At 39.4% G+C, this 16,523-nt stretch overlaps 1 long non-coding RNA gene across 1 annotated transcript in view; it reads right to left on the bottom strand.

Annotated features, from left to right (window-relative positions):
• Nucleotides 1-8,247: 8,247 nt before the first annotated feature.
• The window catches only part of LOC112846950 (uncharacterized), a 43,188-nt gene continuing 34,912 nt past the window's right edge, over nucleotides 8,248-16,523 (bottom strand). Inside the window, exons 2-3 of the long non-coding RNA XR_003220176.1 lie at nucleotides 11,068-11,175; nucleotides 8,248-10,056 (exon numbers count right to left, since the gene is read on the bottom strand). This is a non-coding gene — a long non-coding RNA (uncharacterized LOC112846950). The remainder of the gene's footprint in view (nucleotides 10,057-11,067; nucleotides 11,176-16,523) is intronic.

Raw genomic sequence — 16,523 nt, 5'->3', positions numbered from 1 at the left:
GCCGCAGTTCAGATTCGTGTGCCATCAGATCAATTATAATCCTGCATCTTTAACTTGACCTTTTGGGATAATGGTCTACTCGAGTCTGTTGTGCTCCAAATAAGAGCTTTTATTACACCAACATATGTCTGACTAACAAAACCTTCTTGGCTTGACGAGTAATGTATCGGAGGACTGAACTAGCCTGAACTGGGTTCTTCACCTTGCTTCATTAACTGCGGTGGCCGGGTTATAAAGTTATGCACTGTCGGCATGCTTTGTTTTGGTTCCTTTTTTTTTTCTTTTTCTTTTTTTTCCATTGCAAGGGTGATTTTGACCATGTAAAGTAATTTGTAAACTTGCATCAAGTTTATGAATAAAGAATTTTATGAATTTTTGATTCCTTTATTTATACAAGTTGATTAGAAGTATGGAAGTAAGATAACTATTTTTTTTCTTTCCTTTTTTCTTTGTCTGTGAAGGTTCTCAGTCATCCAGGTCATCGTAGTCAAAGGAGTTTGCAAAGAAAAGCGTCTGGACTTCTTTAAGTTGCTTGAAGACGTTTCACCTCTCATCCGAGAAGCTTCTTCAGTTCTAAGGTCAAATGGCCGAGAGTCCCAGATTTAAACCCAGTGGGAGTATCCCCCCAAGGAGGGACAAAGGACCCCCTGGTGATCCTCTAATCACATGTGCCAAGGTGTGAAAGCGGGTGTGGGACCTAATCAGCCAGGGTTTCGGGTGAGCTCATTGTGAAACCTGGCCCCACCTTGTCATGTGATTTCCTGAGGTCAGATGGCCCAGGATGTGAGTGGGCGTTAAGGCGTCTGGAAAGGGATCTCAAAACTGGATTATAGATGGCAGACAGTTGGTGTCGTAAACCACCGCCTCTGTTCAAAGATGGTCGCTCACAGTGGACATAGATGGCCTCTTTCACTCCTCTTTCAAACCATTGTCCTCTCTGTCCAATATGTGAACATTGGCATCCTTGAAAGAGTGACCTTTATCCTTAAGATGCAGATGGACTGCTGAGTCTTGTCCTGTGGAGGTGGCTCTTCTATGTTGTGCCATACGCTTGTGAAGTGGCTGTTTGGTCTCTCCAATGTAGAGGTCTGGGCATTCCTCGTTGCACTGTACAGCATACACCACGTTGTTCAGTCTGTGTTTTGGAGTTTTGTCTTTCGGGTGAACCAGTTTCTGTCTGAGTGTGTTGTTGGGTCTGAAGTACACTGGGATGTCGTGCTTGGAGAAAACACTCCTGAGTTTCTCTGATACACCGGCTACATAGGGGATGACAACGTTGTTGCGTCTGTCTTTCTTATCCTCCCTCGCTGGTGTCTGATCTTCTTTTCTGTGGCTCTTTGCTGACTTTATGAATGCCCAGTTAGGATAACCGCATGTTTTCAGTGCTTCCTTTACATGTGTGTGTTCCTTCTTTTTTTCCCTCAGGCTTAGAGGGAACATGTTCTGCCCGGTGGTGTAGGGTCCTAATTACTCCAAGTTTGTGTTCCAGAGGGTGATGGGAGTCAAAGAGGAGGTACTGGTCCGTGTGTGTGGGCTTCCGGTAAACTTCAATGTTGAGGTTGCCATTCTCTTCAATGTGCACAGCGCAGTCCAGGAAAGGCAAACAGTTATCCTTTGTGTCTTCCCTGGTGAACTTGATGTTTTTATCCACAGCGTTAATGTGCGCAGTGAAGGATTCCACTTCTTGTGTCTTGATTTTGACCCAGGTGTCGTCTACATATCTGTACCAGTGGCTGGGTACTCTCCCTTTAAAAGAGCCAAGAGCCTTTCTTTCCACTTCCTCCATGTAAAGGTTGGCTACAATAGGTGACACGGGGGAGCCCATGGCACAGCCATGTTTTTGTCTGTAGAAGCCTTCGTTGTATTTGAAGTATGTTGTGGTAAGGCAGAGGTCTAACAGTGTGCAGATCTGATCGGGTGTGAAGTTGGTCCTGTCTTCCAAGGAGCTGTCTTCTTGTAGTCGTTTTCTGACAGTCTCCACTGCTTCTGTGGTGGGTATGCAAGTGAAGAGAGAGACTACATCAAAGGACACCATGGTTTCATCTGGATCCAGGGTAAGTTTCTGGACCTTGTCGGTGAAGTCGGTGGAGTTCTTGATGTGGTGTGGGGTGTTCCCCACGAGAGGTGCAAGGATGGTAGCAAGGTGTTTCGCAATGTTATAAGTGGCTGAGTTTATGCTACTGACTATGGGTCTGAGTGGGACCCCTTCCTTGTGGATCTTAGGAAGTCCATAAATGCAGGGTATGGCATCCCCTGGATAAAGGCGGTGATATGTGAGGCGGTCAATGATTTTGTCCTTTTCAAGGTCTTGAAGGCAAGCTATAACTTTCTTTTTGTAGCTGCTTGTGGGGTCTCGTTTTAAAGCTTCGTAGGTGTTGTTGTCACTGAGGAGAGTATTGATCTTTGTGTGGTAATCTGCTGTGTTTAGGACCACGGTGCACCTTCCCTTATCCGCTGGTAATATAGTGATGCCAGACGCCTTAACGCCCACTCACATCCTGGGCCATCTGACCTCAGGAATTCACATGACAAGGTGGGGCCAGGTTTCACAATGAGCTCACCCGAAACCCTGGCTGATTAGGTCCCACACCCGCTTTCACACCTTGGCACATGTGATTAGAGGATCACCAGGGGGTCCTTTGTCCCTCCTTGGGGGGATACTCCCACTGGGTTTAAATCTGGGACTCTCGGCCATTTGACCTTAGAACTGAAGAAGCTTCTTGGATGAGAGGTGAAACGTCTTCAAGCAACTTAAAGAAGTCCAGACGCTTTTCTTTGCAAACTCCTTTGACTTCCTTTTTTCTTAAACTACTTATTCATCTTGGACTTGAATTGGAGATGTAGGCTATTCCAGCTCAGGGCAAAAGGTGGAATATACACTGGAAAACCTGGTGTTGAAGTACAATATGTTACTCTAGCCTAAAGTGTAAAACTGAGTTTTTTTGGTTACACACATGCATAATTACTGTACTGTACTTTTGCAGGTGCTGATGTCCATGAAGCTTTCTTTTATTAGCGTTTAAGTGCATGTCTTACATTTTCCAGTAGATGGTGGTGTTTGCCTAATTATTCAGGTGTCAGCTTTTGCTCAGCATTCCTCACCTAGTGTCTTGACAAGACCAAAAGAAATGTGGCAGTAACTTCAGTAACTGTCCATCTGCTTCGCTTTAAACATGATTTTAGGGTTTTGGTTTGGGGTTTTTTTTTAACTTGTATCTAAGAATCTATGCCTTTTTTAGTATAAGTAAATAATAGGACCTGCTCAGATGATGTATATAGGTACCTGAACCAGCACAGTGCACCAACAATTATGATGAAATGTTCGGATTACATTGCTATATGTCTGAAGTAATTTAAACTTGACCAGTGTAGTCAGGTGACAGTATGGTTGCATCAGTGTCACATACCTATAGATGCATCTAGTGTGAAGGCAACAGTAACGGCTTAAGGGAGGTGGATCGTTTCCCTAAGCAACCAACCAAAATGGATCAAATTGGAGATTTTCTCTGCTTCGATATTCTTGCAGGGAGTAGAGGAAGTTCCAATTTTTGGTTTAGTTTCTTTGGATGGCACTAATTTATTGCAACTTCCTAGAGGGAAACTACTTGAACAGGTGGTGTGCTGGGTAAATGAGATAAACAGATTTTATCCTCTTTAGTGTTTCAACTAATGGTTTAATAGTAGAATTAGTTAAATAGTTGGCCTTCCAGGTTCTGTTTGTGCTAGAAAACACCACTAGATGGTATTGGAGCACCCTTATAACTTGAGGCTATTTTTTTTTAAGTCAGTTGTGATATTCAACAACTGCTGGCTTGTAACATTGGTCCGCAGTTGGTGCTCCATTATAAAACTCATTCCTGTTCTTACCGTCTCTGTAGCTCATTTCCTCCAAGGTTGAATGAATGAATAATGAGGTCATTTCTTTCAGTGAAAGGTTTGCTATTGATGGAATTCAGTCTCATATGGACATGGACAGTTCATAATCTACCATCAGTTTTTTTTTTTTTCTCCCCCATCTAAATGGATGTCACATTTGTGATAAATAGCGGAATTAATCCCAAACAGGTCTCATAATGAGCAGGAGACCCATCACTGATAACAGACGACCTATTGATTGTCATCCTGTTGCAACCTGGATAGTTATGGGTTTTAGAAACCACTTAAGCCAAGAACCACAAAATTAGGAACTGGCACCACATCTCTAATTTAAACTTGGATGCCAGCATAATGAGAAGTGGAAACAAGCAGTTTGTCAACAAAAGGCTAATGGCCGGTTGTTACAGCAGTTTTTATTTTTGTTTACTGGTAGGTCTGGATGGCTGGCCTCTGAGCTGGAGAAGAGAAGGGCTCATTATCCAGGTCCAACCTGCTCCTTACCTTAGATCCAGCTCTGCAAGAGATCAGCAAGGGTGGAACACAAAGGAAATACCCTGTGCATCTGTGTGATTAACTTGCAAGTGTCCAAACTGAGGGTGCGAAATAGCTGACTTTTCCTCCTCCGCCCTGGGCCAGAGCATTGCGGGGTGGGACGCATTCAAAATCAGCTGGAGCTGATTGATAGCCTGCAGCTTGATAGCCACGTCCATCAGAGCCTGACTGTATTACTTTTTACTGGCAACATGCTCAAGTGTAAACCCAGATTCAGATTGTGTGTATCAACTGGGAGCTCTGAGCCTTTTAGTCCTGCACCTCACCAATCCTCCTACTCTCGCCAACTGGGCAGATATCACATTACAGATAATGCAGACAGCAAAGATTTAATTTATGCTTATTTCACTCAAGCAAACCTTGCAGTTTGGAAAACTGTTTTTCTGTTATAATTCTGTATAATTCGACAGCCAGCTAGTATTTAGCTTAGCCTTGAAACATTTTTTTAAATAGCCTTGCTGTTTTGCCTTTGAAGGGAACAGAATTGTTCTCATTATCAAGTGACATGATTGTATAGCCTACATCTTTAATGACTTAAAATAAAGAATTTAGTGCAAAGGTCTGAATTCATTTTGGAATTTCTCTAATCCACACAGAGTCAGAAGTATACAGGCTCAAATCTATACTCAAATCTTTAAGATGTGCTAAGGGTTCTTTTTCTTAAAGCTGTCTTGTCTGGCAGCTTTTCTGAATGCAATGTTGTGCCAAATACATTTTGCTTTTTCAAGATTTTTCAAGATTAGCTCTATAAATTCTCTTCTTGTTTGTGTGTTTCTTTCATCTGTTTATTAATTTCTGTTAGTGTAATTTCAGTTATTGCAACATATGTGTAGTATGACAATGTCTAAGCTGACAGACAGGAAAAAAAATTTAAAAGGAAGGCGGGAGAAAATATAATAGGGCCAAGGTCTTCTGTTTGGTGATCATGATCAACTACAACTGGTAGTTTCTCTTTGCCAGCATGAAAAGGATTTGATTGAAAGAACTCATTAGATTAACCAATACTGAGAACAATGGGAAGGAACCCAGTGAAACATTAAGAAGGAGAATTTTAGACACCAGTTGTAAAAGTCCTTTGGAGCTACTGCAGATTTGGAAATCATCAAACAACTGTACATAAGAATTTTTGAAAGGTAGGTTTGGATAGCTTTTTTTTCCCCTTAAATGAAATAATCATTTAAAAACTACATTTTTTTTATTTTTGTCTAATATTAAAATATATTTGATGATGTGAAATGTATAAGTAAATATACAGGAAAAGAAAATAAATGAGGAAGAAGACATACTTAAAAGTAAAGGTGAGGCTTTCTAACCTAAGAAGACTATCCATACTCCCAAGCATGGCGGTGGTAGCATCGTGATCTGTGGCTGTTTTGCCATTCATGCCCATGATTAGTGTATGTAAAATTCCAAGAAAGACAGGATATTTAGAACAAGTTTAAAGTTTTAAATTTCCTGTCTGATACTGAACATTCTAATAAACATCATAAAAAGGAAATGAAAATATTAACCCCCCCCCCAATTTAAAAAAACATATATATATTTTATAACTTGTTATTGTCTTTAGCTCACAGTAGCTATTTAAACAAAATGCAGAGTGCCTTCATCATGCAGTTTTCTTGCCTCCATAGGCATATTTAAAGGGCAGCACTGTGTCTCATTTAGGATGTGACAGCCTGTAGTTGTCTTTTATTCCTGGATGCATTTAATTAAAGTAATCTGTTCCTGCCAACTCCTGCGGTCAGTATCCCAAAGATGCTTTAAACAGTGCAACAGGAACAAAACCAGATGTTTTTACAGACAGCAGGTGCTTCCTGGTATTAATAGACAAGCAGCACTTATATAGTGCGCCGTGTGAGCCTTGTTAAGGTAAATTGAGAGCACAGGCACAGGGCTAGAGTAATCGCGTCTGTTTCTGAAAAAAGAGCAAATCTCAGTGTGACCTGATGTTACAGCAGATCATCTCGATCGCTATGTCAGGTGTCATCCACACAGACAGATAGTGAAAAGCTACAAAACACTCTGCTGCTCACACTGTGCTGATGTTTAGATCAAAATAATCAGTCATTTATTTGAAATTGAGGCCTCGAGCTTTAGGCGATGAAGATGGAGAAGACAACATAACCTAGTAATTAGGATAGATAAATATATTATCACATATTAGAAATCTCCTTGTGATGAATGTACAGACTGTTAGGGTTGTCACAGGGAGAACATTATGAATGGCTACTGAATAATACATTATTGTATGTGTGGAACTCTGTGAATCCATCCATCCATCTTCTTCTGCTTATCTAATTCAGGGCTATGGTAGGTGGGTCTGGAGCCTATCTCGGTTGTCACAGGGCGAGAGGTGGGGTACACCCTTGTGTTAGCCCTGCGCCAGTCTGCCGCAGGGCTAACACAGAGAGACAGACAACTATAGATTGAACGCTCGATACTGATGTCTCAAAGCTGAATCGAGCTAACCGTGAGCATGTTTCGAAACAATTCTCCAAACTGTGGTTCAAAACTCCCACATCATGTGACCTCAACTAAATGAGATCTTGAGGTGTCTCACCCTAGTTTCGACAGGTGGTTTCCCTGTTGCTATGAGGTTTGATTGACAGAGTGTAGAACAAACCTCATGAGACCACAAACAGCTTAACAGTCATCATCATCTGAGGCAGGAGTGGCCGCAACTGCAGCAAAAGACAGTTTGTTGGATCTTTTTGACAGCCTGGTTAGTGTAACCCACAGTACCCACAGTGCAATTGCTGATGTCACTGTGAAGGTCAGAAGATACCTCATTTGTTCCAAGGACATATGATCCACTAGTTTATTAGCAGCAACAATGTGCTGCATAGTCATACCTTCAGTGAGCTGTGTGAACAAATTTTTTCTCAAAAACCTGATTTTTTTTAATGAAAATCTTTACATATGACAAATATATGCATTGTTTGAACTTGCATGTTCTCCCCATGTGTGGGTTTTCTCTGGGTAATCCAGCTTTCTCCCAAAGACTAAACTGACCATAGACATCAATGTGAGCATGTACGGTTGTCTAACTCCAAATGTTAGGCCTCTGAGAGATTAGTGACCCCACCTCTCACCCCATGATAGGCTCCAACTCTGAATTGGATAAGAGAATTAAAATCAATAGATGTTTTTTTTGTGCTTTGCGCTGAATTACTTAAGCATGTTAACAAAACAGAGGGAAAATTAGCTGACAAACACTTTCAGCATTGTTCTTGCTGTGTCGGGGATCTTTGAAGAAGAGAAGAAAAATCATCTCTATTGAGAGAGATGATATTCCTGGCTGGACTTTTGGGGTGCAGGTCTTGCTGCGTGAATCTACAGCAAGCAGAATTTACATAACGAGTTGTTTCAGTTTTGTTAACAAAAGATTTCTTAAATCCTGTTCATATCATCACTGACGTTAATTCTGCATACAAGGCAGAATCAACAACAAATAAATGACAAAGAAAAGTAGTTTAGACCTAAATATAACCTTCCTGCATTTCTTTATGCCTTTCTGTTTCATGTCTCTTATTGCTACCAGGTCTGTCCTTGGCAGGGGATATCTAAATTCACATCACCAGTCGACTGACAACAGATTTACCTTCAAGGCCTTCAAAATAAATTGGTGGCTGACAAAGTGCACAGAATAGAAAATGAATCATGAAATCTTTTGAACCAACCCACAGATGCACAGAACCAAATTATAAAAGTTAGTGTAGAAAGGCACCACAAAGACATGAAAAAAGTGATGGAGCCCATTACTCTCTCAGTATTGATATGATACTTTAAAGTGACACTAACACAATCTGTGGAAGAGAAACAGGAACATGAAGCTGACCTTGTGGGAATATGTTATATTTTCATTTTTCAGTCCCAGCCCTTACACACATGTGGAGCTGAAGAAAAGCTTTCCCTTATAATCCTCTGCTGAGCATCTTGAGGGGCCACAATGCAGATCAAGCACAATTACAGGAGCGATTTTTTTAATAATTTGAAAATTCTCATCACGTGTTGAAACAAGCAAGTGAGTGAGTGACATATATAGGCTTTCTGGCAGGTTGGGAAAATTTCCTTTTAGGGTTCCAGATCATGCAAACAAGTTTCCACCCAAACCACCATGAGGTCTTTCCCCAAAGAACCAAAGTAAAAGCACAAGTGTTCACTGTAAGTATTCACCTCAAACAATACAAAAATGGAGAATTGAGGCCACATTTAAAAAAAAAAAAAAGTAAGTGTTCGTTAAAGAAAACATCAACGTTACACAAACATGCTTCCATAAAAGTTCGTTGAATATAATTCTTGTGTGCTACTATTCAAAAAAGCATTTAGAGATTGATTGCTTATATCCACAAGCAGCAAGGCTTTATATAAATGGCTGCCTGCTACTGAGAAAACATTAGGCTTCATAATTCCAGTGATAAAAGAGAAGAATATACATTTTAGTCATAAATTACAGCACTTACACTTTAAAAAGGAAACCTTTCTTATTCAATTTTTTAGTGACACAAACAGGTTAAAGGAGCTCAGTTGCTCTCAGCGCTACTGAGCAGCTGACCTTCACAGGCCTCCTTTCATGTCTCCATTAAAAGATTCACTTCAAATGTATTCATAGTTTGCCTCATGGGCTGCAGCAACGTTACAATCAAGAGGCAGAATGCATAAAAGGCCCGCCTCAAAATCCAATTCTCCCCCTGCTTGAAGTATATGTAAATATTAATGATCCACGAATCTGCATTTTGCTCCATATTCTGCAGCCTTCCTGGTTCTTTTCATTTAAATCAGATAATTCTTTGAGAGAGGACACTCACTGAACGTCATCCATCATAAAGACTCTGGACTGGGCTGCATAGCAATATGATCCCTGGATTTTTCAAAAGTTTTATATTGTATTTAAAAAAATAGATTAACCTTAAAAGTAGTTTCATAAAAAAATTTCATTAACTGCAAACACGTCTATTGTCACACAATAGTCATATAATACCTTTGCTGTTGATTGTCTAGGCGGGTCTTTTCACCTTGAGTGTTGCCTACTTGTCCTCCCTTGTGAAAGATAGCCAGAGGTTCAGTTCAGCGTGACGCTATGCTTCCCTGCGCAGACTTATACTTCAGACCAGGCTAAATGGATTTCCATTAGAGGGGCTATGACTCATTCCAGATGCTTACTCAATACTGTGTGGGCACTGTAGCAGAAAGTTTCCTTCAGACAGAACAAAAAGGACAACAAAACCAAACACTCTTGGATGAGATAGTGTCCAGCGAGCACTGTGCTTTGTTCCTTCTGTAAAATGCATGCTCCAGTTATTACAGCAGACATGACACTGTTAAATAATTCTTATATTAGAAACTTTGAAAAAAAAGCCACACAGAGCCGGAGGAAACATGACAAACTGCTAACTAGCTTTCATGTTACTGCAAAGTAAATAACAAAGAACAGCTAGACAGTCTTAATGGGAATTAGTTGCCGACAGTGTGTGTTTGATCAATCAGCTTGCTCAGATGAGACTACCAATCATCATCTCTTTGTGTGTGTGTGTGTGTGTGGTAGACCTCCAGGCAGAGATTGCATGTTTTTTTCCTCCTATGCGATGTATATGTTTCTTCAGCACTATATCTGGACTCGGGCTAGACCTGCATCAGATGATCAATAGGAAAAGCAATGATTTCAGTGAAATGGACCATTCATCTTACAGTGATTCGCTCATGCAGCCCCCTGCCTGCAGTGAAGAAATGTAACTGAATTATCATCTTAGCATTGATTTAAAACCACAAAAAGAGCAGAAAGAGTAGCACTCTGTTCTCTCTTTAGAATTTTTCTTGGATTATATTAAACAGATATTGTGCTGAGGAGAAGTAGTTGTCTTTTGTCATGTGCTTTGTACAAGAGCTGGTATACTTCTTTTAAAGCCTGCAATGTTCTATTCAGACTAAAATGTATCATTGAAGATTTTTTAATACAAAAAAAATTAAGGTGATATTTAATATTATATTATAATGCTGACTTTGGTTTGATTGTTTGTTTGTAAAAGACTTAAAAAGCTGCTCTGGCTCTAGTTAACTGTCTGAAGTCAACAACAGCCAAACATTGTGCTATATTACACACATGAGGGTCTAATATAGCTTAGAAAGAAAGATAATAATGCTTCCAAAATTGTCTTTCATCTAAAGAAAACAAAAATAATACCTTCTAAACAAGAAAGAATAAATCAAATAAATCTCAGCTGAGACAAAAGAAAATTAGTCTAGGCCTGTTAGAGACAACATCACATTTCCATGACTTGTGCAGGCTGATTAATGCAAAGCTTAGTTGACTCATTATTGTTTCATTATATTAAGTTAAGCAGGGTAATCTTTTGTGTTTTTTTCTTTGTTGCTGTAGCTACTTACATACCAGCTTTCATTAGGCACAGCTTTGCAGCTACAATATGAACAGTGTGAATACATCTATAGAGCAGAAAACCACCCCTCAATTCTTAAGACAAAGTGAGAAAGTTCATATATATATAAATAGCATTTGGTAAATGCTGCTGGAATATTGAACAAGCAACTTCTTGCTCTTAATGACTGATTACATGATTAAACTGCCCCCGTAATTGTCCTTTGAAATGATATTTTTCAATTTAAAAATAGTTGTAATCTTACCAATTAATAAATACATTTCAAATAAATCTTTTTGTAGTTGTAGTGCAATCCACCGTCTACCCTCAAGAACAGGAAGGCCAGATTACGCTGAGAAGATTCTGCGCAGTTCTGAAAAGAAAAAGAAAGAAATCTTCAGAGAGATGAAACCAAGATTAACGCGTACTGACATGATGGGAAGAGAAAAGTACATGCAAGGATGGAAACAGCTCACGATCCGAAGCATAAAACTTTATCTGTTAAACATGGGGAAGCCAGTGGTATGGCATGGGCATGTACGGCTGCTAGTGGAACTGGGTCACTATTGTGTACTGATGATGTGACTGCTGGCAGAAGTCACAGACTGAATTCTGAAGTGTACAGGCCTATACTCTCTACACATATTCAGCCAGATGCTAAAAAACTGATTAGATGGTGCTTCATATTGCAAAATGATAATGACCCACAGTCCACTGCAAAAGCAAACCAAGAATTTCTCAAGTCAGTCACCAGATTACAACCTGACAAAGCATGTTTTTTTTAGTTATGGAAGATAAAACTGAAATCAGTGAGTCCCACAAACAAACAGCAACAGAAGGTGGCTGTAATAAAGGCCTAGCAGAGCACATCAAGGTAGATGAGGCATTTGGTGAGGTCAGTGACTTCTAGACTTCAGATTATCAAGTATTTAAAAAAGTAATCATTATATTTAAAACTATATTAGCTTGTCCAATGAATTTTAAACCTTTGAATTTATAAAATGACTCTAATTCTTAAACAATTAATTGACTGATTTCAACTCCACACAGGCGGTACACAAGGTAAAGCTACAAAAATTGTCATTGACCTTACTTATAGACCTATCTGTACTTTACATTTTGATCATAGTCACATTACAGGTAGCCTTCACGCTGTAGCTCTGAAGTGATTACTAAGTTTACATTCAGTTACATTTGGTTAATGCTGCTGGAATAATGGACAAACACTTTCTTGCTCTTGATGAATCATTACACTGGCCCTCATAATTGTCCTGTTTAGGCTTTCAAAATATATTTTTCACTCTAAAAATGGTTGTAATCTTAGCAAGTAATAAAAACATTCCAAATAAATCTCTTTGTAATTGTTGCTTTTTTCTATTCTTTACATGTAACTTTACATGGTTGGATAAATTTCTTTGACAAGCACTTGTAAGAATCACCCATTAAACTTTAGACAAATTCAAATTGAGAGGCATTTGTGTTTCTACAGTCTGTGTTAGTTTATGATCATTCACTAATAACAATCAGCATTAGTATTTAACAGTTGATCATTTAGTTCTTTCATCAGTGGAGTAATTTAACACTCAAGCCATCTGTTTCACCATTCAACAACAACAACAACAACAACAAATATTAACAAGCATTAACACTTCAATAAAAATACTGTTGGAAACAAAGCACATTCAGCGGATTCCTCAGAATTAATCCCATGGCAGTGCCGGCAGTATGTTTCATTATTTCTAATGATGACAGAAGATTCATCCAATGTGCAGCTTTATGTTCATGGCTGTTGGTGCTTACACAAATACAGCGCTGTGCCCACTTTGTATTTCTTCTATTTTTGTGTTTGAATCATAAGAAATTATGTAATCTCAAGTGGGCCTGTGTGAAAAAGTTTTCACCTTCTCAGTTGCTGAAACCAAAAAGCCCTCAGAACTGCATCGATAAAGGATCTCAGCTAGATTCAACACATGCAAGCCTATTTACTATTTAAACAATCATTTAATAAATATTCCATTTTAATGAGCATGAAGTTGCCTTAAAGGTCTCACCAGTAGCACATGAAATGATATTCATGGGAGAGACAAGGTATAAACAACCGCTAACCTAATAAAACATTAACACAGTTTTATGACCCCTGAAGCTTTGGAGAGAATGTTCTGTGGAGTCGTGAAAGTTGAACTTGTTTCAAAGACAGGGGCTTGTGAAATGTCTGGAGTAAACCAAAAAGCTCTGAATTGCTCAAATGCAATTACATCTAAGTTTTGCCATGGCCAAGTCAAGATTCGGGGTTGAAACTCATTCAGAATCTGTGGCGGGATCTGAAAAGAGCATTTCACGCACACAAAGTTTGCTGTGTGGTGGCACTAAAGCAGTCCAGGAAAAATCAGTGGGGTGAAATTATCAGGTATCAGAGTTATCAGAGGTGAGTGGGTGCAGTTGTTGCTGCTAAAGGTGGAACAATGAATTATGCAGTTCTGGGAAGGCGATCATACTTTTCACATTGGTGACTTAAACTCAGATTTGGTACAGTTTACTATGACTTACATGCTAATAAGTCATATTCATTGTCTGCACTGCTTCATTGTTTTTACTCTCACATTCATTTGGAACAGCAAAAATACTTGTATCATATGTCTCCAGTTAATGTACACCCTGCTACTAATTAGAATGGCAATGCCCTGAAGACAACCTTGTATTAACAAGGATGACAGCTTCTTGGTTTGATCTGATATATATCACACTGCTCACAGTTACATTGTAGAAAGGCTAAGGCAATAACTGCATTGTAACTGGATTATTATATGAACAAATAATGGGGGTTTACATCAGGAAGAGCATCTGGCGTAAAACTCTGCCAAATCAAACATGTCAATCTACCCGCTGTGGCGACCCTTTGTGAGTAACAGAGCAGCTGAAAGTAGCTTTATTTTTACCATGTGAGCAAACCCCTATTGTGCACTTGCTTTTGATAAACTACTTAATGAGATGTTGAGTGTGGAATGACTGATAAATCTTTGACCTCAGAGTGTTGTTTTTGTCACCTTGGGCCATTACAATAGACATTTGTCATCTGTTGCTAGGTAAAAATCAGAGCTATAATTAGATACATTTATTGCACCCCCCGTCATTGTGCATGTAGTCTTCCAACACAGCTTAATTTATCATTTGCTTTTCTGATAACTCTTACTATTATCTTATAGGCCTTGTGATAGACTGCTAACTTTCCAGGGAGTACCTTGTCTCTCAAGCTATGACACATGGAGTAGGATCTAACAAACCACGGATACACAGATGAATCTCTAAATTTTAACAGACAATGAAAAATTGATTGCACAAGAAATAAAGAAGATAGAAAGAGAGACACGTATATAGTGTTAAAGCTGTTTATTTCTATTTTTATGTAAATTATAATTACTTATAATAACTTGAACAATTAAAACTTGCTGTTCACAGGGAGACACAATAGTACAATCTTAATCAATGTTGTTTCACAGCAAGCAGTGCCTAGGTTCAAATCTGCTGTTCATCTGAGGAGGTTGCAAAGGTGTAATCTTTCAGTTGTATGTAAAGTCATACAGTCTCCTATTTCTTATTGTTTTGTTTTTATCTTATATTCATAATGATCCACAAGAACACTATGTAAGATTTTACCAACTGTGTGGGTTGTTCCAAAACTTTTGATTGTCTCTTTCTGCCTTTAGTCAATATTTATCTTCTGTGCCCGACTATGTGTCTGTTGCTGGACTAGTGTGTCATTTTGTGACTGATGATGCCCTCCCCCATACCGCATAGCACATACTCGACAGTGATTTCCCATGATGGCTCCATCAGGTGAAGATGGTAGGGAAAATTGGGAGGAGAAGGAAAGAAAGAAGAGGAGGTGGGGAAGGAAAGTGGACAGGGTGGCTATTGAAAGGATGGATGGTCGAAGGAAAAGGTGGAGACTAGGGTGATTGGACGGTTGGATGGAGGGAATTAATGACCTCCTGGGACCAGGCTAAAATGCTCCCATCTTCCTAATCTCCTGCTCTATTTTGAGAAGCAGCAGGAGGGATGTCACAGACATAAGGAAGCCACTGACGGATGATCAGACATGAGGGCACTCACAGACCTGATGAATGGACCTCTACATTGGCCAAATGGCTGCACGACTATGGGAGAGACAGGGCTCACAGAAAAGACAAAGGACTTTCCATTACTGGGAGACAACTGCATCTTGGCAATGGCTTTTTGCCATCAAGTAATATTTTAAATTGCTTTTCACAAAAATACAGCGCTAATGCTGTTGATAACCATGAACACAGGCACATAAGCAGCTTTACGTTCTAATTTTACAATGAAAAGACTTTTATCCCAATTTTCTTCTGTAGATATTAGAGATATAGATATAAAATACATATCCTGTATAGATGTTAATGTATTTTTCTGCGCACACAATTCAAATACTTTCAAGGTTTTATGAGACTGACAGTGAAATCAAGCAAACAAATAGTTTCCTCCACACAGAGCTGAAAGTCCTATTGAGAATGGATCATTGTCTGGCTGTGTCAGAGCCAAAAGGTAAGAGCCTCTATAAGAGCGATAAGGCGGTAGAGCCTCAGTGGAGATAAGTATCTTATCAGGCTGTCGTCTGCCTCCTGAACTCTCAGTGGATATCTGTTGTATTACAGAATGTTAGACAGCCACTGCTACTAGATAAAGTTCTCTTCTGTTTTTGTACTTTTCACATTTTTTGGGAAAAAAACGTCCTTTGACATTGGTTAACTTTATTAGTTTAATCAAAAATTTCTCTCTCAGGCAGAAATCAGAAAAGTGTACACAGTGTCATTTATTGTTGTACTGATACCTATCTATTATCCATTTTTTCCAATATATGCTATATTTTTGGAACTCATATTATAACACAGACAGTGAAATATATTATGCTGTGTTTCCTCTTGCCAGTTGCATGGAGGCTGTTCAAGCTGCTTCACTGGAGGCTGACATGTACTGGCATTGCACAGCTTTTGCAGTCCAGTACAAACATTTCATTTTTACATAGATATGAATTATACCCTCCTAAATAGATTGTTGAGGGGTTCGGGCTGGATAGGAGACAATGCTGGGCTGATTTGACACAGCAAAGCCTCATCAATCTCCCGGTTCATCCAGTTCACAAACGGGGTCCTCTTTCACTGGTAAGAGCAGTCGATAGACCACTGCTACCCAGATGAGAGCAATTCCATTAGGAGGGCCCTCCTCCTTGGGTCTCAGAAAGAGGGCTTATCAGAGGCCAGCAGTGAAGGACGCATTGAAGCCATCCATCTTCAACTGAGAGGAGGGAATGAATGCTGCTGACAATCTTTCCACATTCTCTCCTTCCTCCTGTCTTGTCTTCAACAAAGAGAAACGTCATTGCCATCAGCAGCAGCTGGAAAGTAATTTCCCTCTCAAACACAGCTGTCAGGGTGAAGCAGTAAGGTTTCAGAGACTTTGAAGTTAAATATACAGCTATTGTCAAAAGTTTACATGCATTCATTATGGGCATGAATGTCATGGTAATTTTGGGCTTTTGTTGATTTCATTGAACTGTTCTTTTTCCACGGTGATTGATTATGATTATACAGCATATCTCTTGAATGACTTTACATAAAACATAAAATTCTGTGCAAAAGACTGAAGTTGTGTTAGATTTTCTCCAATCCACACAAGACCAAACGTGCATCAAAATTATGCATA

Source organism: Oreochromis niloticus, linkage group LG1 (genome assembly GCF_001858045.2).
Source record: "Oreochromis niloticus isolate F11D_XX linkage group LG1, O_niloticus_UMD_NMBU, whole genome shotgun sequence".
NCBI lineage: Eukaryota > Metazoa > Chordata > Actinopteri > Cichliformes > Cichlidae > Oreochromis > Oreochromis niloticus.
This window is presented reverse-complemented; position numbering and strand designations above follow the sequence as displayed.